This window comes from Monodelphis domestica, chromosome 6 (genome assembly GCF_027887165.1).
Source record: "Monodelphis domestica isolate mMonDom1 chromosome 6, mMonDom1.pri, whole genome shotgun sequence".
Taxonomy (NCBI): Eukaryota; Metazoa; Chordata; class Mammalia; order Didelphimorphia; family Didelphidae; genus Monodelphis; species Monodelphis domestica.
The window spans coordinates 62,032,993-62,054,472 of NC_077232.1; the positions used below are offsets into that span (position 1 = coordinate 62,032,993).

Genomic DNA, 21,480 nt, shown 5'->3' on the forward strand with positions numbered 1-21,480 from the left:
CCTGGTTGCCTTAGACAATTTCTAAGGTTCCCTTCCAATTGAGATTTTGTAACATATCTGTGAAATTACACACTTTTATAACAACAATAATAATGCAATGTAATCCTAAAAATGTAATAATTAACATTCCATAGCACTTTGAAGTTTACAAAATATTTCTCCCACAACGAACATGTGAGGTAGGTAGAACAAGTATATTCTTTATTCCATTTTACAGATGAGAAAACTGAGGTCTTGAAAGATAAATAACTCGTCCAAGTTAAGGTAGTTCATTATATCCAAGCTGAGAGTCAGACACCAGTCGTTATTTGCCAAATCTTGCCTTCTTTCCATTCTGCTCTATACTTTATATTTTCCAAAGTACTTTCACATACATTATGTCTCTCATCAGATCTCACTGGATCTTTGGGTCCCCAGGAGCTGCTGGGGTGGGGTGGGGAGGTGTTCAGTGGATGGAAAAAGCCAATCTGCTGTAGTAAGAAACCAAAAACAATGGAGATGTAGGTAATGGAGTAGGATGGAAAGCAGGCAGAAGCCAGCGGCAGAGGTTCAAGGTCAAGATTTAGAAGTCCAGACCATGGAGTGGTGTTGAAATCCACAGGCAAACAAGAGTGATCTACATTCAGGAAATCAGGTGTCCAAACAAATTCAAGAATTTGTCACAGAAGAGGGATATCTTTCATTGTAATTCTCCCATTGTGGTGAACCTACAGTTTATTTTTTACCCTAATGGTTGGGGTTAAACCAATTTCTTTGATCCTCTGAAGTGCTTCAGCTGTAGACAACCCACCCCTCTCCACCCATCATTCATTAGTCTTTCCCACATTGGAAAACCACTGTGGGTGGCTGCCATTTTTTTTTCTCCTCAGGGATTGATTACCTCAGACCCTGGTGGTTTGGCTTGATTATTCCATGCCCAAAAGAAATCCCCACTATGACAAAATGGCTAGGAAGCTGTATATCCTCTAATTAAAAAGCTCTGATGAGAGGTAATCCACTAATGGAGGGAGCCCGTTTCATTTTGGGATAGCAGTAAATGCTCGGAAAATTTTCTTTCCTTACTCTTAAATTGGCCTATTTGTAGCTTTCATCCATTGTTTCTGGTGCTACTCTCTGGAACCAAAAAGGAAATGCATTATCCCCTTTCGGGAGATAGTCTTTCAAATACTTAGATACAGGAGTCATATACCCCCTCCACTTCTTCCTCACACCTACCAAGTCTTCTCTACTCTAATAATCTCCAGTTCATTAAGTCCCTTTGTTGTTTTTCAGACAAGCTGAACTATTAACTCTGTGCATTTTCAGTGAGTATCTCCCCCATGCCTGGAATTCTTTCCCTTCTAGCTTCTCTGTCTTCCTTCAAGTCTCAGCTAAAATCTTACTTTCTGCAAGAACCCTGTCTGGATTCTCCTTCCCTCTGAGATGAACTGGATGTTTCTTAACACCCACTTCAGAGGGGGATTGTATGTTAATAAAAATCCAAGATTTAAAATTTTTGTTTGAGAAATATCTTCAAGGAAAAGAAGCTTGCTAACTCCTAAATCCAGAGAATGAACTGTTGCAAAAATATGCCAGAAAACCTACAGCAAGAAGATCCAGAATGAACTTTGCATGTGTTTGATTGAACTGAAATTTGATTGAACATTTATTTGAATGTATACTCCTATGCCAAAAGGGGACTGCCCCCTAATTGGTTTTTGTCAATGTGCCCAGCAAACATTGGTTTTTCTGTCTTTCTTCTATTTCCCTCTTTTATCTAACTATTGTAGTTCCCTCTTAGAAGGTGAAATTTTGTATACACCTGCAGTTAGAAGAATTTAGAGGTGCAGGATAATTATTTTTAGTGATCAATTGGGGAGACTAGTCCCCTAATCATCATCAGGGGGGGATTGTGAATTTTAGATTTACTCCACCCTGCTTAGTCTAACAAAACAGGAATGTATACACCCCTATTTAAGGATTAAGTATTGAGGAGGATGACCTATGACAGACATGTGCTAGGACATGACAAATCAGAAACAACTGCCAGACCCCCTGGGCTGTCCTAAGTCAAGCTTAAGCTACCATTGGTATATGTAAGATGCAAGAAGTGATGAAAAACAGTATATATATTTTACGTCACTTCCTCTCTCCGGGCTCTTTTCATGGAGAGGTGGCTGTGGCTCTTGTGGTAGAGAGGTGGCTGGTGGCAATGTCCTTGGAGTCTTGGCATCTTTGCATGACTGCAGCTATTGTCCTGCTTTGGCGGTGAGCATCCTTGATACAATACTGGGAGAAGCTTAGTAGCCTAGTTCAGGTGAGGCGTCTTCACTGAGCTCTCTAGGAGTTTAGACTGATTCCTTTTTTCTTTACCTTCCAAAACACTATCCTCTTAGGAAGCCTCTAATCTTCTGAAGAGGCCTCATGGCAGAGGTCTTTGAACTCCCCCTGACACAGGCTAGGCTGGAGAAATCCTATACCCTTTTCCCTCTCTCTTCTTCTTAATTCCTTCCCTCTATATTAACTAAACCACCCTAAAATTCCAAACTGACTTGAGTATTTTTGTTTGGGATTTGAATTAAATCCCTGGTGACAAATTAAATTTATATTCGGTCTCAACCCTAAATTTACCCTTACAGAGAGTATCTCCAATTTTCCTTCTTTATATACTACTTGTACACTGTTATTTGCATGTTGTCTCTTCCATTAAGATAGTGAACTTCTTGAAATCAGGAACTGAGTTTAGGGAGAGGTTGTTTATCTGTTTTGCCTTTCCATGACTTAAGAACTACAATCAGAAAATGAAAGAAAGAAAGAAAATGGATTTTCTGAATGGACTATATGAATACCTAAAAGAAATGAAGAAAGAAAATTAAAAGGGAAAAAGTTCTTGAGGAAAAATTGAGAAGAGAATAAATAGTTTGGAAGAGAAAATAGTCACCTTTACCAAAGTAATGGACTCTAAAAATAGAATAGACCAAACAGAAATCAATGACTCTCTAAGACAGAAATAAACATTAGAATAAAACCTAAAGATTTAAAAAGTAGAAGAAAATGTATGAAAACTGACATCTAAAATAATTTAATTGAAAAACAGGTCAAATAATTTAAGAATCATTAGACTCCCTGAAATCTATTATTTTTTAAAAGCCTTGGCACTATATTTAAAGAAATCATAACTGAAAATTTCATGTATTTATTAGAACCAGAGGGCACAAGGAAGATAGAAAGAATATGATCAGTCACATCCTAAAGGAATTCCAAAAAGGAAAAGTCCTAGGAATGTCATAGTCATAATCCAGAGCTTCTATCTATCTATCTATCTATCTATCTATCTATCTATCTATCTATCTATGTCTATATATATTGAATTAAGAAAGAAGTTCAAGTACCAGTTAAGATCACACAAGACCTGACCACTACAACTATAAATAAGGAGAGATCTTGGAATACAATATTCCAAAACATAGGTGAACAACCTTTTCAGTATAAGGGGAATAGACCTTAAAAAAATAATAGAGAGCTTTCAAGCATTTCTTATGAAAATACCAGAGATAGGAACTCTGAAATACAAACATAAGAAGTCAAATATATGGATAAAGGAAAATATATATGATCAATTGGAAAGAGCTGTATGATGATATAGTGTTAATATTGAATCATGTGGGGAGGGAGGACACAAGCAACCCTTTAGAATTCTAATATCTTCTGAGGATATCAGGAGAGTTAAAAGAGAAAAATAGAGGACCTGGGGGTAGATTTTGATTCTATTCTGAGGGCTTGAAAGGGGGAAAGAATAGGAAGATAATAGAATAATACTAGGGGAGAAAAAAGAATTAGAGTCTAGATTGTATTACATGCCTCTTAGACAATTCAAAAATGACAACAAATTGCAATATATGAATGTAAAGGAATATTGTTACTGTAGGGATAATTTAGTGTTGTGACCTAAACTATATTTAATTATTGGTCGCCATGGGATATCCCAAATAAAATAATACCCAAGTCAGCTAGAAATTATGGTGATTTTAATTAATATTTAGTGAAGGAATTAAGGAGAAGAGAAAGAGAGAGGAAAGAGTTAATTTAAACTGCTCCAGCTCAGGCTGAGCCAGGAAGGAGTTAAAGGCCTTGGCCAAGGGGGCCTTCCCTGAGGGTCAAGGGAAAAAGAACGTCAGTCTTATCACTCACCACAAGACTGTCTCAAGGAAGCTGTCTGAGGGAGCTTCTCCAGGCTTGAGTTCCAGGATCGAACTGGTGCCCAGGCAGTTCACAGGAAGTCACCAGCCAGATCCACCGCTCCAGGGAAAGAGACCAAAGAGAGGAAGTGACATACCCTATATAGACAGTTTTACATCACTTTCCTGCATGCCGATGGTAGCTTAACTTGACTTAGGACAGCCCAGGGGTCTGTCAGCTGTTTCTGCACATGTCTATCAAAGGCCATCCTCCTAGATACTTAATCCTTAAGTATGGGTGCAGACATTCTTGACCTTGTTAGACTAAGTAGGGTGGAGCAATGTAGAGTTCACAAGACATTTCTGATTCTGTTAGACCAAGTATCTCCATTGTTACAATCAGGAGGTAGCTAAATCAAATCTCCTAAAGTATGGTCTAAGTAGGGTGGAGTAGTTTTAAAGTTCACATTACATTGTGAAAAAATACAAAAGAGATGATTTCAGAGAATCCTAGATGGTATAAACTGATGCAGAATGAAATGTGCAGTGCAAGAAGAATAATTTATGACAGAAATATGGTAGAGAAAAGCAATTCTGAAAGACTTAGGAACTCTAATTATTGCAGTGACCAACTATGTGTTCAGAGGAACTATAATGAAGTATGTTAACTACTTCCTGACAGAGAAGTGATGGACTCAAGTTGCAGACAGATCTATACACATTTTGGGGCATGGCCATTGTGTGGATTCATTTTGGTTGGTTATGTTTATTTGTTACAAGGTTGCTTCTAATCCTCTTTTTCTTGTTATATAATGGGAGAGAGAGGTTGAAAAGGGCAAGGGAATAAGCAATAGTGATGCCAAAAAAGGAGGGATGGGGCACTGAAACATTTTTAAAATGCAGAGAAGAGAAAGAGAAGGAAGTTCAGAAGGAAGCACAAACATTTAGGAAAGTTTTGAAAGTAACGTGGAATTTATTAAATCTTTTTTTAAAGCAAGCAATCTGAGGCAGAAATTCATGTTTTTATATAGTTGTTTTTTTGTGTGTTCTGCTATGCATATAAAAATGCTTTGTTTTTGGTGTTTAAATGCAGAATAAAAATTAAAAACAGAACAACAAAATTCATTTAATTAGTGTGATTGTCTTTCCTCAACTCTTCCAACATTGACTATTCACATCTGTTCTCATTTTTTGCCAGTTTTCTGGGCAAGAGGTGAAACCTCAGATTTGTTTTGATTTACACTTTTCTTATTATTAATTGTTTAGAGGATTCTTTCATATTATTGTTAATCACTTACAGTTCTTTTGAAAGTTGTTCATGTTCTTTATTCACTTATCTATTAGAACAAAACTTTTCATTCCAATAACATAATTTTTAAAAATACAGGAGGAGAGAGATCTGACTTAGAAACAATTCTTTTTTTTTTAATCTAGATTTTCTAGTAGACCGTGTATTTTTTGTTTTGTTTTGTTTACCTAGACTGAGATTTCATCAGTATGGAGAACTCCAGGCATAGAAGCATCTCTAACGTCTGACTTTAGAGAGCTGCTCCAGGACCTGAGTTATGAAGTGACTTGCCCATCGTTTTACAGCTAGTAAGTGGCTGAGGCAAGATTTGAACCTGACTCCGAGGCTAGTACTGTCTTCATTGGTCATTATATACTGACTCACTAATGTTGAGATATAAATATTTGTTCCATGGGGAACACAGTGCCCTGTGCTTCCGAAGGCCTTCTGAGGCATATTCAGGAGTTGGCAAATGTACTGTTTGTAGTCATGCTGGATTGATCTTGAATAACTTATTGAAACTAAATTTGCTCCTGTTTCCCTGCAGGCTCCATGGGAAGTTCAAGGAGGGAGGCAGGGAGGAGTTGAAGAGAGAGAATGAATTTGGGTAAATTAATCTTTCCTTAAGGTCCTTTTTACTTCCTGTAGGGTGGTCAGGACAAAATGCCCAAGCTTTTTCAGCAGCTGTTGTTTTTCCTTTGTGTAAGTTCTTATAGAGAGCATCAAAAGATTCAAGAGCCACGTCCAAGAGAGGCCAGGTTCTCCTGAAGGGTTTCTGGAATCTGCATTTAAGTAACTTTATTGTTCAGGGGTTTGGCAAATGTTATCATTTTCTGACAATATTTAGACTCTGATGTAAGTGTGAACCAGTAAATGACCTTTAAAGTAACAGCAAGAGTAAAATGTTGTGTTTAAAAGCTTCCAAATCTCCATTAGAGCATCTGTAGAGTTTTACCCTCTTCAGCACTGGCTAAATAAGACTCCCCAAGAGTATTGTCCACTCATGGAACTTAACCTCAGACTCTCCCAACTGGAAGGGACCTCAAAACAAAGGTCTTTGAGTCCAACCTGTACCTGGACAAGAATGCTATCTGCAATGTAGCCAATAAATAATCATCACGCCTTTGTTTGGAGGAAGACCTCCAAAGAGGCAGAGCCCACTACCTCTGACCATGCAAAATTACTGCTCATTGAGCTCCCTACTAAAATCTCCCCCCCAAAAACTCTTCTGTTTGACATTTTCAGACCTTCACAAACTGGCCCATTCTTACCTAGCCAGGCTTCTTGTACTTTAGTTCCTTCTACATACTTTGTCATTTCTCCAAAATTGTGCCTGCCTTCCATATTTCTGCAATGCTCTGTTCCCTCACCTTTTCTTCAAGATTCAGTTGAAATCACATCTCTTACAGGAGGTATTTTCCAGTCTTATCAAGTGTTAGTGACTTCCCCTTACATATTATCTTCCATCTTTTCTCTCTCTGTCTCTCTCTCTCCTCTCTCTCTCTGTCTCTCTGTCTCTCTGTCTCTCTCTCTGTCTCTCTGACTCTGTCTCTCTGTCTCTCTCTCTCCCTCTCTCTCTCTTTCTCTTTCTCTCTCTCCCTCTCTCTCTCTTTCTCTCTCTCCCCTCTTCTTTCCCTCTCCATCTCTCTCTCTACTCCTCTCTCTCCCTCCCTCTCCCCCTCTGTCTCTGTCTCTCTGTCTGTCTGTCTCTCTCATATTTATCTAGCTATTTGTGCACACCCCCCATTAGATGTAAGCTCCTTGAGAACAGGTATTTTTTAAATTTTTTTTGTCTTCCTTTGTGTCCAGCCTTTAGCACAATGCCTGGCACACAGTGCCAGGTGAGTATATACTAAATGCTATTTAACTATGAATGAATAAGTGAATTCTCTAGGTAACCCATTCCACTTTTGTATTACTCTAATGAGTAGGAAGGAAGTTTATTTTATTTTCTTATATCAAGCCTAAAGCTAAATCATTGTAACTTCCACTCCTTGCTTCTATTGTTTCCATCTGGTAGTAAGCAAGGAAAAAAATCAAATCCCTTTTCTCTATGATAGCACTTTAAATCCCTGAAGATAGTTATATTTCCCCTAAATCTTCTCCTCACCCTACTAAATAGTTCCCAACCAGTTCCTTTAACTTATATCTATATAGCATGATCTGGAGATCCCTCACCATATCCATTGTTGTCTTATGGATGCTTTTTAGACTCACAAGACAACAGAGCTGGAAAGGACTTCAGACATCCCCAAGTCCCATCTCTTCTTTTTGTAAAGCACAAAACTGAAACTCAGGGAATGGATTTTTCCCAAGATTAAATGGCTAAGAAATGGCAGTCAGGGGGGCAGCTGGGTAGCTCAGTGGATTGAGAGCCAGACTTAGATATGGGAGGTCCTAGGCTCAAATCTGGCCTCAGACACTTCCCAGCTGTGTGATCCTGGGCAAGTCACTTGACCCCCATTGCCTAGCCCTTACCACTCTTCTGATTTGGAGCCAATACAAAGTATTGACTCCAAGATGGAAGGTAAGGGTTTAAAAAAAAAAGAAAGAAATGGCAGTCAGGACTTGAATCCAGGCTATAGTCATAAAGATGAATAGGACTTCCCTAGTCATCTAGCTCTCTCTTATTAAAGTTCACCTCTAATCCCAAATAACATCCAAACTTCTCAAATGACCCTGATTTTATAAATTTTGAAACTAGAAGGGACCTTCTAGGCCATCTAGGATTACTTATTCATTTTACACTTGAGGAAGTAGATACAAAAAGATGAAGTGTGATTTTTAAGGTTACATAGCAAGTATGTAGCAGAAATGGAATTTGAACCTAGGCCTCTAACTCCAGATGCAACATTTTTTTCAATACAGTGAGCTGTCTCCCCTTATCCTCAGCAAATATGCTTTCTACTACCATATACTGTCCATAGTAGCTCCACAGAACCTCTTAGAGCAGAGGTGTCAAATATTGGAGTGTAGCCCCAACCAGATTAAAAGATAACCAGGAAATATTTAAGAAAATAAATAAAAATAGACATTAATAATGGTAACATATGGTTTCCTAAGTCGATGTGCCATCAACAGGAATCTTTTGTAGAGATTAGTGCCTGTCCCTTTTCTATTTGAGTTTGACACCTCTGTCTTTGAGTATTGAATGGCAGAATTCTTTTTCTCAGAGTCACAAATGGAAAAAAAATCAGTGGAAACACCTTAGAGCCAACATAAATGCGTCAACAGTCACTTGATGGACAATATATAGAAAACCACTTAGCCGACATGCCCAACCAACTACAACAGAACTCTCAATAGAGAGTTTCTAGAAAGCAGTTCTCAGAGCAATTGGGTGGTATGTGGAATTGAAATCAGGAACACTCATCTTCCTGAGTTCTAACCTGACCTCAGACACTTTCTTGTTGTATGACCATGGATAAGTCACTTAATCCTGTTTTGCCTCAATTCTTCATCTATAAAATGGCTAGGGAAGGAAATGGCAAATCCCTCCCATACGTTTATCAAGAAAATCCCAAAATAGATCCATGAAGAGTTGGATATAACTGAAATGACCCAACGATAACAATAACAGAAAGTAGTTAGTCCATCAGCTTGTGCTGACATTTCTGATCTCTATACTGCCAACTGTGCTGTTGACTAAAACCTAAATACTTCATTCTCTGTGCCCTTAGGTAAGACAGTTAGCCTTTCTGGACCTCAGTTTCTTCATCTGTATATGTAGAAATAGGGCTAGATGGTTGCTAAGGGAGTTTCTAGAAAGCAGTTCTCAGAGCAACTGGGTGGTGCATGGGATTGGAATTAGAAATACTCATCTTCCTGTGTTCTACTGCTCTGCATCCTGTGAATCCACCTTATCTCTCTTCCCTAGTAGTTGTCCTCATAAACTGAGAAGATGACAATCCCCATTTTCATTTTATAGAAACTGCTCCTAGGAAGGCTGGGGATGGCAGGTTGCTTGAGTTGTGGGGTTATGAGTGGGCCAAAACTGAACAGGTATCCACAGTAAGACCATTATCAATATCATAAGCCCCAGAGTTGAGGGTCACCAGGCTGCCTAAGGAGTGGAAAAGGGAATGAGTTCAAGTTTCTTTGCTGATAGGTATTGGGATCAGGCTCAATATTTGTGGAACTAGAATGGAACTTTAGAACTCAAGTCTAACCAACTCAATTTAAGTAAAAGTAAATTGAGTCTCAGAAAGTTGTCTCTTATCCCAAATCATATTCAAATACGGACAAAGCCAAATTCAAATCCAGTTCTTCTGCCTATAAAACTAATGCTCTTTTTATATCCCAGGACTATCCAATTCTAACCTGAAATATTCTATAAACTTAGACCCTAGAGAGAGGTAAGGTTAAGAACCCCATGTTGGGAATTAATAGGGGGTTTCAGAAGGATTGAGATAAAAGGGGATGAGGTCAAATCACAAAGCCCCTTTTTGAAGAGCTTTTGGAGAGTAACCAGTAAATAGTCCCAAGGTCAAAACCAGAAATCCATTAACAGATCCAAGGGGCTCCAGAAGAGAACAGAAATATGGTCTGGGTCCAGAAGCAACAAGTCCAAAGCCAGGGCAGTGAGAGTCCGGGAGAGGGTGTGTCTGAGGAAGGGAATTCACATTGAACTAGGTCAAGAAAACACCAATGGATGGGGGAGATCTTAGGAAGCAGATTTAGAGCTGAAAGGGACCTTCAGGTTCACTGAATCTCTTTTTACAGTTGAAAAGGAAGAAAAGGAAGGCTAGGGAACCTGCCCAGGGTCATGCAATTAGCAAGTACCTCTGGTAAGATTGGAATGCAGATCTTTCTAATTCCAAGTCTCCTGATTTGTGCCATGCAAAGAATCAGCACAAGGCACCATTCTTTTCTGGCACCAATGTGCTCATCACTTCCCCATTCAATTGAATAACAAAAATAATAATTGGCATTCTTTTTAGACATTATCTCATTTTAGCCTTATAAAAGCCTTTTATAACTAAATGTAGCTACTACAACCATCATTTTACATAAGAGGGAACTGAGACTCAGAAATGTGTCTACATTCACATATATGCATATGAAAGAGGATTCAAATATGAGTCCAGCAGTCTGTCCATTATGCTACACAGCCTCTCCTAAGCCAATGCAGAAAGTATACAACACATACAGCAACTCCAAGACAAGGTATTCCTCCTCTAGGAATTGATGCTTTCTTCATCTTCCAAAAAATTCCCTCGGGTTATAGATTTAGAGCTGGAAGAACCTTAGGGGCTATCAAGTCTCCATCATTTTACAGGTGAGGAAGCTGAGCCTCAGAAAGTTTAAAATAACTTACCCAATGGCATACAGTCAATAATGCCTAAAGCAGAATTCAAGCTCAAGTCTTTGTGATTTCAAGTCCTATATCTAGTACAACATGCTGCCTCTCTGTCACATCCATCACCTAATGGAGCCTGGATGACCAGCCAATCATATCTCCTCAGTAACCCCATCACACACACACACACACACACACACACACACATACACACACACACACAATCGCTCTCTTAACTGGTATTAGAAAGGCACATTGTCTCCCTTAAAATCAACACTTTATACATCAGATATTTATGGTTTCATAGGTATGGTCAGTCCCTCTATCAATGAAGATTCCAACACTTCTCCCTATATCTCAGTGAACAGGTTAAATAAATTTCTGTGGTAATAGTAATAATAATAATAAATCATTACCTGTTTAATGTTTGAAAATTAAGGAAAACTGAGAGACAGAGTTCCAAGTATGATCAATTTGTTAGGCTAGTGGTCTAACCAATAAATTGGGTCTATAGCCTCTTAAAAAAGAAAGACCTTCAGTGAGGTCTGACAAGGTCATTTTTAAAATTAGCAAGATTACAGAGCAAAATCTTGAACAACTTTGGGTGTCTTCTTCTAACACCCAAATCAATGACACAGTCAGAATTGAGATTATATCATTTGACCTCTGAAACTACCTTAACTACAGACAAGGCAGAGTAACAAGACAAAGGTTCTCAACAATGGTAGCTGCTATAATAGTTTAAATTGATGAGATTTGACCTTTTAGGTTAATTAATTTTCTCTGGAATGTGAGCTATGGGTGGGGTTACAAAGGGAGAGGTAATTACAAGGTAAAGGCGTGACCTTTAGGCAAGTCTTTCCTATATATGGGTGAAGTTTAGGAGGGGAAGGGACAAAGAAAGAGAATATTAAATCTAGCTTGACGCAAGTCATGTAACCCTATTTGTCTCAGTTTCTAAGGAAATGGAAAACTACTCTGGTATCTTCCGCCAAGAAAACCCCAAATGAGGTCACAAAGAATCAGACATGATTTGAACAAGAACGAGGGCTACTCTCTCCCTACTTGGAAGGAATCCATAAAATCTAAGTTTGAAGAGCCCTCATAGATCATCTAATTCAGTCCATACCTGAAGAGAAATCTCTTGAATAACATCCCCAACAAGTAGCCATCCAGCTATGTATTGAAGAGGAAAAGTGCTGAATTTGGAACCAGAAGACTTGGATTTGAATCCTAGCTCCACCACTTACTACCTATGTGAAGTTGGACAGATCAATTAACCTCCCAAGGCCTCCATTTTCTCATTTGTAAAATATGGGAGTTCAACTTCAAGTTATTTTAAGATTTTCATCTACTAAAACTAATTGGTATTTTTACATGAACTATTTCTAACCAACTCTCCTCCATTCTCTTTAATAATATTTCCACTCTAATTTTATTCGCTCTCTAGCTTGTTACCTGAAGCAATTGTTCCAAACCTCTCATAGTTTCCTCTATCTCCAATACATCTCTAATTCTCATACATACAGTAAATGACCTGGTCTCTTATTTCACTGACAAGATTGAGGCCAACTGATATGAACTCTTTCAGCATCTGTCCTCTCTTAACTCTATCAGCAGCATCTGCTTTTTCCTTTTTTTATTCTATTGCAGAAGAAAAATACCCCAATTCTTTAATTCCTCCCTCCTCTTTACCTGTGATTCAGGACCTTGATCAGCTGAGACAAAAAATGACTCTCCCCTACTATTGTTCTGTTTTCTCAGACCATCCAGATTAGTCCTGTGTCATCATAATTCCTTCCTTTTTTATTCAGTCCTCTGAATCCTTCCTCTGTTGTTAATAGACTTCCTTTCACCCTAAACTTCTTTCTATTTTTTTGCACTTTTGGAAAACTGATTCTCTTCAGAAGGTATGGTTGAATCCCTGAGGGCCTTCTCCAGTCCTGAGAGATGCTCTGATGCTCCCCGTTTCATGGGCCAGGAAGAAAAGTAAACAAAATCTTTACTCTCCATGGTCATTTCCAAACCATGCCTTTCCAACTATGACTCAACAATCATTTCTCCTTGGAGGTTGACCCCATCTGTCTTTATTACAATGTCCAGGTTCTTATTACATTTAACGGCCATGAGATTGTTTCCCCTCCTTTCTTTTTTATTTTTTTAAACCCTTACCTTCCATCTTGGAATCACTTACCTTCCATCTTGGAATCAATACTGTGTATTGGTTCCAAGGCAAAAGAGTGGTAGACAATGAGGGTTAAGTGACTTGCCCTGGGTCACATGGATAGGAAGTATCTGAGGTCAAATTTGAACCCAGGACCCCCTGTCTCTGGGTCTGGCTCTCAATCCACTAAGCCATCAAGCTTCCCCCTCCCCTCCTTTCTTAAAGAGTTCAGTATTTGGCTCCTAGGCTTCCTCTCCTCCCCCAAACCAAACTTCAACATATGCATTGACCCCCCCTCAAACATATTGGGTTCCCAGTTCATCAATCTCTTCAACTCTCATGGTTTATATTTTCATTGCAACTGAGCAATCCCCAAGGCTGGATATACCATAGGCCTCACCATCATTCATAACCATGTCTTTGTCATTATAATGAACTCTGAAATTCTTCTCTCTGATCCTAATCTCTTATCATTTCATCTTTCCTCCTGTATCTCTTTTTAAATTTATTTTTATCTTCATTCTCATTTCCTGTCCCTGAATTCCTCCCTGTCCTCCTAGTCAATCACTCTTGTTCTGGCTTCATTCATAGTCTCAATTCTATTATTGATCAATTCTAATAGCACCCCTTCAAAGCTCATTCTTCAAGGCCCATTCACACTGGCAGAGTGGGTCCCCAAAAGACTGCTCCTCTCAGAGTTCTAGGGGTAACCTTGAGGAGTTGGATAGCTTCTAATGCCATCATTCATGAACCCTCATCTTATGTACTCTCCAATACTGATCAATGTATTGATCTCAATTAGCTTTTACAAAGGAATTTTTGCTAAAAAGATAACAAAGATAAGAACTACCAAAATATCCTCCCCCCAACTAGGAGGCACACTGTCTCCTTACACACACACTTAGATACATACAAAAGGTTCCTGAAAAGAGTGGGCTCCAAGTTAAAAAAGAAAGGTAGTGGAATACATATTGGGACCAAGCAGTTCCTTTCAATTCCTTGTCCTAGGCACCTCCACCAAGTTCACTTTGGAGCAGTGTGTTGGCAGTAGATGAATTTCTCTTTTACTTATCTAGGTTGGTTCCTTGAAGGATGCAAGAGTGTCTCAGTTGATGAGTCAAGCTACCACTGGGCTGGCCCAAGCAGCTCATTTGGCTGTTATACTGACTACTGTGGCTATTATAATCACATAATATTAACCGTGACTAATCAGGACTAAAATTGGCTTCCAAAGTTCCACCTGTTGGATTTGCAACAGGCAGAGAGTCATGGGTAAGTTCTTATGAAGACCACCAGGAAGGGCAATTCTGAACATAATCCAAGGACTGATCTCTTATCATCCAGCCCGCCTATTATATAGATATATTGTTATGGTTTTTCCTTGTTTTCAAAGACCAATAACATCCCAATGAATGATGACTTGATTTGTGTATGAATTGGATTCGAGTGAGACAAAGTTCCACAAAGTCATCAACCTCACACTCTTTCAAAATCATTAAAGTCCAATGGCTAGACAAGTCAGGACAACTGGTGATGGACACAGGGGATGGATGACCTTGGCACCTTCAACGTCTGAAGAAGGTGCTCCGCAATGCTTGCTTCAGCTTCTTTCATGGTCATTGGAACAAAATGTTCTCATCTGCCCATTCTGCCAGAAGTCTTCACATGCTTGGAGTAGACATGCCCCCATATCACTAACAGATTTAAAGGCTTTTGCCTACCCTCAACCTGGTTTAACCCATTTTCCCAGATAGTTTACTGGGTGCATGCTATAGCTTCTTGAGCCACAGGTGAGAGCTGGGTACAGGTAGATACCAAAGGAGGATGAACAACCCTAAAAAGTACTCCAGAAATGCTCAAACCAGAGGTGCTAGTCCTCTCACAACACTCCAGACACCCCGTATAAACAGTGTATATTATACATTGTCTTCTACCCTTGAATCTCTTGTCCATTTGTCCTATTGGCCCTCATGCCTTGTAAAACCCCAACCATCTCGTTTCTCTGACTCTACTCTCATGTTCCTAGATACTACTATAAAGATGAATTTAGAGTTGTTACTTTAAATCTAGATTTAAATGGTCACCAAATAAAATTCCCAAGTCAGTCTGGAAATTTATGGTAATTTAATTAATATAGAGGTAAGAAATTTAAGGAGAATAGAGACGGAGAGGAAAAAGAGTTAATTTAAACTGCTCTGGCTCAGGCTGAGCCAGGCAGGAGTTAAAGGCCTAGGCCAAAGGGGCCTCCCTGAGCCCAAGGGAAAAGGAAGTCAGTCTTATCACTCACCACAAGACCATCTCAAGGAAGCTGTCTGAGTGAACTCCTCCAGGCTGAGTTCCAGGATCGAACTGGAGCCCAGGCTGCTCAGAGGAAGTGATCAGCCAGATCCAACTTTCTGGGGAAAGAGTTTTTGAGAGACAAAAAAAATCCCAAATATATAGACCTTTCACCCTTGTGTCTCCACATCTAAATTTTCACATCTACCAATCACATCAAAGGCTTTCTCCAGGACTGCCTATACTTTTAGTTCTCACCTTCTTTTATTAGTTTATATCTTTTGATCTACTTCACACTTCTTTGTTAAGTTCACCTTTTGTTAGTTACTTGACCTTTTTGTGACTAATTTAACCTTTATAGTTACTTAACACCTTTTTGTATTAAGGTCTAAAAGTAGATTTAGCTTAAAGTTCTAGCTTCACTATAAGGTGAAAACTAAGTACCTTCATTGTTCAATTAGGAGATTACAACTTTATCTTCCTCTAAAGTATGTCTAAGTAGGGTGGAGTAATGTAAAGTACTACAAGACATTCCTGATTCTGTTAAAGAGGGTGTCTTCATTGTTACAATCAGGAGATAGCTAAATCAAATCTTCTAAAGTGGAGTAGTTTTAAAATTCACACTATTGGAGAAAGTCATTTAATCATGCTGATTGCAAGTACCATAAATTATGATATTTAATTATAGTTGGAACCTCACTGCTACATGGAAATCCTGTTATTTTTCCCTGCTTGACTTTCAGAGTTTTGTCTTAAACTTAATTCACTTCTCTTTTTATACCCTTTCTCATTAATCTCAACAAATTAAATTTTATTTTAAATTAAATTTCCTGTACAGATCCATCCCAAATCTATATATCTAGCCCTAGTCACTTTTCTGAATGCCAGGCTGAAATTGGCACATAGCTTCACTTGGAGGTATTAGGAAATCTTCATATTTAAAATGAATTCCTCCTACCCAGCCTTCCAAGTCTACACCTTCTTCCAAATGTTTCTATTTTTGTCAAAGGTGCTACCTGTCTCCCAGGTTTTCTAATCTCAGAGATATCTTTGACTCTTCTTTCTCCCTGAATATTCATAGATAATTAGCTGCCGATTCTTATTTGTTCATTCCCTCCAAAGAGCTCCCTCGTCTATTCCCTTTTCCCCATTTCCGAGACCACCACCCTATTTTAAGCTATTTCTCTCATCTCTCACCTCTGTTGTTGTTGTTTAGTCCTGTCCAACTCTTCATGATCACATAGACCATGTTGTCATGGAATTTTCTTGGCAAAGATGCTGGCATGGCTTGTCATTTCCTTCTCCAGTGGATTAAGGCTAATAGAGGTTAAATGACTTGTCCAAGGTCACCCAGCTAGTAAGTATCTGAGAACAAATTTGAACTGAGGTCTTCCTGACTTGGGGATCAATGCTCTATCCTCTGAGCTACCTACCTGCCTCATCTGAGCTATTGTAGTAGTCTCCTAATCATCCTTCCCACATTCAAATAGCTGCCAAAATAATCTTTCTAAGGTATAACCCTATTCATGTGACTCTTGCTCAAAAGGGCTTGATGACTCCCTTTTGCCTCTAGGGCAAAATATAAATGATCCTTCTGGCAAATAAGCTTTCCCACCACTCTTTTCCAGTCTTTCCACATCCATTTCCCCTTTGTGTACTTTATATTCCAGCCAGACAGCTATGCCCTGAACTTAGCTTTCCATTCCTTCCTTACCTCTGCTTTTTTCCTCAAATTACTTTGCATTTATACATCTCCAGATTGTATTCCCCTGATAGAATGTAGAGATTATCACCTATTACCAGAACCTAGCCCTTGGTCTTGCAAGTAGAAGACACTTAAGTGTCTTGCAAGTAGTAGACAATTAACCAAAATGTGTTCACTTGGATTGGTTGGGCTTCTTTCTTTCTTTTCTTTCTTTTTTTTTAAATATGGAACACTCCATGAATTTGAGTGTCATCTTTGCACAGGAGCCATGCTGATCTTCTCTGTAGCATTCCCATCCCTGCCAAAGCAGGCACCAAACTATTTCTTTCATTCAACCTAACCAACCTCGATTCTGAAGAAAACAGTGGGTGGCAGCAGTGTTTCAGAAAACAAAACCACTTGGGTTCCATTGACAACATGCATGTTATGGAATAATCCTCTCATCTCAGAGACTGCCAGCTGGTCCTGGTAGAGAGTATGTAAGTCCTTCACTGATGGGCCAAGCTCATTAGCTGGGAGAGCCCCCGGTGACCTAAAAATGACTGGAGAGGGAAGGAATTTCATTCCTGGCCTCCCTGGGACCTCTATTGCTTTCCATAAAAATTGGGTCACAAAAACTCTTGGAACCAAAGGGTCAGAGGTCTAGAGCTGGGAGGGACCTCAGAGGGTCAACAAGTCCAAACTCTTCATTTTACAGATGAGGAAACTGAGGCCCAGAGACTTTGTCAAGAGTCATATAGCTACTAAGTCTATGAAGTGAATTAAAACCTAGTTCTTCCTGACTCCAGATCCAATGCTCTACTCATTAAACAATCTTCTTCCTTAGAGTACTTCTTTTAGGACACTGGGAACAGCCTTTTCATTTGCAAAAAATATAGGGTCTTAAATAAATCAGCTGGCATCTCCTTCCTTTCTTTATAGAGATGGTGGTACATAGTAATGGAACATTATATATATATACTGTCAGATTTTATTATTGTACTGGCTTCTTTTGTTGAGTGTTTTCCCCTTTATTTTTTTCTTTGGTACAGGGGATGGCTCAGTGGACAGAAGAAGGGGAGAGATATATTCCAAAATGATGGTAATAGGAGCACGTGGGTGACACATTAGAGAGCCAGGCCTGGAGTTAGGACAACATAGGTTCAAATCTGACCTCAAGCCCCTTTTGCCTAAAAAATGAAAGGAAGGTAATGTTAAAAAAATACCAATGAAAATTTTAATTAAAAAGGCAGCTGTAGCCTTTTTAGTGGCTACAGTGGCTAAGTGGCTTAGTGGCTACAGTGGCTTTTTAGTGGCAGTAGTGGCTAAGCTGGAGTTCTGGATTGAGGTACAGAAGAAGAATAGAGAAAGAAAAGGAACCCCTACACAGGAACACTCAAATCCTTAAGAGTTGCAGAGATAGACTCTGTTCCTCTGTCTAAACATGGTTTAAGAATCATATTAAAAAATGAAAATAAACTAAGTCTCTATATGATCTCACCAAAAAGTTACTGAAGTAAGCAATATGTTCTACTTAACACCCATAGCCTGACAGAGAAAAAAAATCAGAAAATACTGGGGGGGAAAAGATCCCTTACAGATTATTTAGAGTCTAATTCAGTCACTGAAAACAAAACAAAACAAAAAACAAACCTGTACCTTCTGTCTTAGTAACAACCCCAAGACAGAAAGGCAAGATCTAGGCAAATGGGGTTAAGGGACTTGCCCAGGGGCACATAACTAGGAAGTATCTAAGGTCAAATTTGAATCCAGGTCCCCCCAACTCCAGGCCTGGTGCTTTATCCACTGTGCTACCTAGTTGCCACCAACCCCTTCATTTTAAAAGGAAATTGAGATCCAGAAAAGGAATGTTTCTTGACCAATATCATATAATGGCTGAACCAGGACTCACCCAAGAATCACGTCCAGAGCATCATGGTACTATAATGGTTGGGCTGGTCTCCTAAGTGGGCAGACTGTCTCCCAATATGGGTCCAAACACCTATGCCTGTTTAAACGGTCACTTATCCTCTCAACAAGCATTTAAGTACCCACTATGTACCAGACGCTGAGAGGTATAAAGTCCAAAGAACAAAGCAATCCCTATTTTCAAAGAGATCGCATTCTAATAGAGGAGATACTAATTACTCATGTAGGTTTGTGCAGAAAATATACCCCTGAGACACCAATTTTCCTCCTTTTAAAAAAAAGGTGTATAAACTGGTTCCAGAGGTCAGTTACTCAAATGAGCTTAATTCTTCAAACCAAAGGCTCTCTTCTCCTCCGGTTATTGAACAATAGCTCAGCAATGGTGTTCATAGGACTTCAATGAGGTTACTTGATCTTCCACTTGGATGAAGGGAAAAGCCTTACTGGTTAGAAGGATTGGAGGATTTGGGGTTGTAATTGTCTAGAAAAGAACAATGTATTGGTTGATTCAGGGTAATTTTCTCCATTTTTATCCAAGATGCTTAGAAAGTGAAAGGGTGTAATAATTGTATTTGTTTCAGGAACCAAAATAACTCTCCTTTGAGGTAAACAAAGGCTAGTTCTGTAACTGGAGATTCCCATCTCAGGCCCAGAGTGGTGCTCTTCTCCTTCCTAGAGCAAGTGCCAAGGACCAAGGTCTTACATGCTGAAAATTCTTTGAGCTGAAAGGGCCCTTTAAAAATATCTCGTGAGGAAAACATTCTAGAATTCCTCTGCATGCAATAAACAACATCTATTTGAGCAATTAGGAGCTGATGTTCCAGAGCTCTTATCAACATTTTATGTCCCCCACGACTCAAGAATGATGTGAAATCAGTCAGAGCAGAGAATTGACAACACCAGGAAACTATTTGGATAACTAACTGTCTGGAGTTACCATTATTGGCTTTAATTATGATCTACTGGCTCTGAGGTCCTGAAACAGCCAGGAAAGGGGGTGTTTTGTGCCAAAGTATTCATTAGTATCCTCTTTTTGGTCATCTGTTTCTGGCCCCTCCTGGTAATTTTTCTAGGAAGTCATATCGACGTCCCCAGATTGTTTTAGGTATCCATCAGAAATTGTGATTATGTGCCCACTTCCTATGTTAGATGAAGGAACATGTTGGGAACAGGGGAAGTCGAATTGCCCTTGTGTCTCATTTCCTAACTGTGCAAGAAAGAGAAGTGTTTTTGTTTTTGTTTTTGTTTTTTTCAGTTTCTAGGTTAGGTAGGTAAAAAGCATTTATTAAACATTTTCTATGTGTCAGGCAATATGCTAAAAAAAAAAGATAAAAACACTTTAAAAGTTGCTGGTATTCACTAATATATGTATCAATATCAAGTACAGTTAACCCCTCTGCCAATTACCCATCTGTAATCTGGGATCAGAAATGTCAGTGGGATATGTTGGCTCTCTGAGAGTGTGGGTCAGGAAGGAAGTGCGGACATTTGATTCTCTCCAACTTTCCCCTAAATAGAACAGAGCAACATGGGTCACTACTCTCTTCTTGAGAGAAATATGAATTAAAAGTGACTGCAGACTTCTTGGAAGTTGTTCATTGTCTGTTAAGAATTGGGCCTTTCCCCCAGCACATTGGGTGTACCCTGTGTGGGGAACTGATGAGCCACCATCACTGGAGGGAACATCCACATCCCTGAGATCACAAATCCATCGGATTCTTTTTCCATTCAGTATTCATTTATATGTGTACATGTTGTTTCCTCTTAACAGAGTGTACGCGCCTTGTTTTTGTCTTTGTGTTTCCAGTTCCTAGCATAGTGACTGGTTCATAGGAGATGTCTAATAAATGCCCGATGAATGAAAAACAACAAAATCCCCAAGAGAGGAATTGTGTCTTTATTGCAGTTTCACCATAAGATGTGACCAATATGAGGAATTCAGAGAAGACAGTATGGAAATTCTTATGAGAATATATTGGGCTAAATAGCACCAGCATAGTCATCTGAGGCTAAAGAGGTGGCTGGGTGGTTCAGCAGGACTCCTGGGTGCAGAATTGGCAAAGAGGGAAATAAATAGAAGCAGGAAAATGATATGTAAGATGAATTCAACAATGTATGTATATAGAAAAAACGAAATGAAGAGTCTCCAGACTAATAATTAACAATGAGCAAGCATGGCTCTAGAAATGAGTTGAGAAAATGTACCTCCTCTTATTTGGAAAATAGAGGAAGGGATATGTAAAAAAAAAAAAGGCACGGTTGGTGGATTGGCTGTTTTTGTCTGCTCTGCTTTTCTCTCTTGTTTTTTTTAATTCATTTTAAAATTTTATTGTTATTATTTCTTTAAATTAATTTAATATTAATTATTTTTTAATTCATTGGTACAAGACATACTAGCTTGGCAAAAGAAAGATGGGAATATATTTTGAAGTGAAATTGATATCAAAATAAAAATAATCAATAATTTTCTTTAATTCTAACTGAATGATAGGTATGTAGGGTAATAATGGGTAATGGAGTTGAATCCATTCAAAGTTAAGACTGACTTTGTAAATAGCCCCCACATGATGGAGTTCTCTCTTTCCAAATATAAAATTGAACCGTTCAAAATAATTTTTCTTTTTTTAGAAAGATGATGGCAGAGTACTGGGGAAAAATGCTTTCTTTGGTAGGTTTATCCAT

At 38.8% G+C, this 21,480-nt stretch overlaps 1 pseudogene; it reads right to left on the reverse strand.

Moving 5' to 3' along the window:
• Nucleotides 1-17,108: 17,108 nt before the first annotated feature.
• On the reverse strand, nt 17,109-17,201 carry LOC130455337 (U6 spliceosomal RNA; annotated as a pseudogene).
• Nucleotides 17,202-21,480: the final 4,279 nt, after the last annotated feature.